Below are 2,958 nucleotides of genomic sequence, written 5' to 3'. Positions count from 1 at the left end.
AGGCAGTGTTTATTAAAATACATTTCATTTTCAAAATTAAACTATCAGCTGTTAAAGTGTATATACGTTTTTAATTTTTTTTTTTTTTTCAGAGAGGAAGGGAGAAGAAAGAGAAGCATCGATGATGAGAGAGAATCACTGACTGGCTGCCTCCTGCATGCCCCCTATTAGGAATTAAGCCCGCAACCCAGGCATGAGCCCTGACTGGGAATTGAACCCTGACTTCCTGGTTTATAGGTCTATGCTCAACCACTGAGCCACACCAGCCGGGCAAAGTGTATATACATCTTGGGGGGATACCCTGTATTTTCCATCTGTCCTCTAGCTTACTTAGCCACTTACCTTTCTTACCAGGCCAATAAGCTTGCAATAGGGTACCCCTCTAGATTCACCAAGGAGAAACCTGCTAAGTTGAATACATGCAAAGTGAAGCCTCAGAAAAGCTCTTCGTACACATGCAAGTCTGTGACTTAAGCCCAAAGGCTCTCAGCCTGAGAAAGCCCTGGGTCCTGGTGGGGTTTCCTGGCGATCTAGGGGCTGGCCTCATGCCATGGTGACATATCCAGGACTATGGAAGTAATGGTGTGACTTCAGGTCATCAAATGAAGGGGAATAACTTAGGTGTGGGAATTGGGAGGGCACCTTTTAAGGCCCTTCATAACACATCTTAGGCAATTGCTTACCCCATTCTTGAGGAGACCCATGAATCATCATAGTCTCTAGTCAGCCTCTGCAAATCCAGAGGAGGTGAGGCCCAGAGATACCCGAGGCTGGCTGACCCATCCCTGTCTAACTTAGTTTTATTGCCAAAGTAAGTTTCCGTGCCCCTCAGATGAAATAAAGAGGCTTTCTGGGTTAGAAAAACCTAAGGTATACTTACATAAGTCCGAATCAGACTGAAGGACTTAGAACTGATTTGGGAAAGTAAAAGGAGAGAGAGGGTGCCTGAAAGTATGAGTAGAAATGTAAATTCACCAAAAATTTGTAACATTCACTCCTACTCAATAGAGCTGGCCAATCACTATTACTGTTTCAGTTCTACTTTCAAAAGGCAGCAATTTGAAACAGCTTTGAAGTCCACTTCACAAACATGAAATTCGCCCATTTAAATTACACAATTCAATGGTTTCTAGCATATTCCCAGAGTTGTGAAACCATCACCATTATCTAATTTTAGAATATTTCATTACCCCCAAAAAGAAATCCCACACCCATTAGCAGTCACTACCCACAGATTTAAAGATTGCAGTTTGCCCCTTTAGGTACTTTTCCTGCAACTAGGACATGACATACATCAGATGACATTGATATCTTAATCAAGATCTCATGACATATATACAACAATCACAAGAAAAGATGTTCAACATCCTGATCATTAGGGAAATGAAAATCAAAACCACAATGAGAGATCATCTCACACTCATTAGGTTGGCTACTATAAAATAAAATAAAAAGCGTTGGCAAGGATGTAGAGAAATTGAAACCTTTGTGCTTTGTTAGTGGGAGTGAAAATGGTGTAGCCATTGTAAAAAAAAAACCACTATGCAGTTCCTTAAAAACTTACAAGTAGAATTATATCCACTTCTGGATATAAACCCAAAAGAATTGAAAGTAGGGTCTGAGTAAGATGTGTGCACATCTATGTTCATAGCACAATTATTCTCAATAGCCAAAAGATGGAAGCAACCCAGTGTCCACTAGCTGATAAATGGATAAACAAAATGTAGTCTAGCCAAGACCTAGAGGGTATTATGGTAAGTAAAATAGGTCAGAGAAAGTAAATACTGTATCCTTTCACTTATATGTGGAATCCAAAAAACCAAACAAATGAACAAGCAAACAGACTCAAAGATACTAAAAACAAACTGATAGCTGCCAGAGGGCTGGGCAAAAAGGTGAAGGAATTAAGAGGTACAAATTTCCAGTTATAAAATAAGACACAGGGATACAAAGTAACACGTAGGGAATGCAATCAATAATATCACAATAACTTTGTACAATGACAGGTAGTTACAAATTTAGATTTCTCATGGTGACCACTTTGTAAGGCATATAAATTTCAAATCACTAATACAATATTGCATGCCAACTATAATTTAATTAAAAAGAACTTTATATTCCAGAATGAAAAAAAAATGTGATCTAGCTATACAATGTAATATTATACAGCCTTAAAAAGGAAATAAATTCTGACACATGCTACAACATGGATGAACTTTGAAGATAGTATGCTAAGTGAAATAAGACAGTCAAAAAAAAAAAGGACAAGTATATTGTATGATTCCACTTATATGAAGTACCTAGAGTAGTTAAACTCATAGAGACAGAAAGTAAAAGGGCGATTGCCAGGAGCTAGGGAGAGGGAACAAGGAGTTGTTGGTTAATAGGTACAGAGTTTCAGTTTGGCTAGATGAAAAGAGTTCTAGAGAGGATGGTGTTGATGGTTGCACAACAATATGAATGTATTTACTACCTTTGAACTATACACTTAAAAATGTTTAGGATGGTAAATTTTATTATGTGCATTTACAATTTAAAAATAAGATCTCATGACCCATGCCTAAAGTCTTAGGCTAGGGATGCCTTTCTTATGACACACAAAAAGCCTACTTTTCTTACTTTTAAAAATAAATATAGCTCTCTATTACAAGCTAAACATAGGCTACTTAGCAAATATTTTAAAAATATTATTCACAGATTATGCTTTAAAAAATAAACAAGCACAATTTGTTCCTCATTAACCTTTATTAGCAAACACACTTAATCAACTATTTTTGTAAAATCGCATTTACTGAATGCTTCTATAAAAAGGATGTTAAGCACATAGCATCCATTAATTCATGTAATTTCCCTGACACTAAGAAAAAGATCCTGTTACTGATCCCATTTCACAGAAATAGAACTGAGGTTCAGAGATACTAAATAATTTGCCCAGATACCCAATCCAGTCTTCTGTAC

The sequence above is a fragment of the Myotis myotis genome, unplaced genomic scaffold (genome assembly GCF_014108235.1).
Source record: "Myotis myotis isolate mMyoMyo1 unplaced genomic scaffold, mMyoMyo1.p scaffold_m19_p_5, whole genome shotgun sequence".
Lineage (NCBI taxonomy): Eukaryota > Metazoa > Chordata > Mammalia > Chiroptera > Vespertilionidae > Myotis > Myotis myotis.
The sequence above is the reverse complement of the archived record's forward strand: the minus strand, read 5'-3'. Positions refer to the sequence as shown.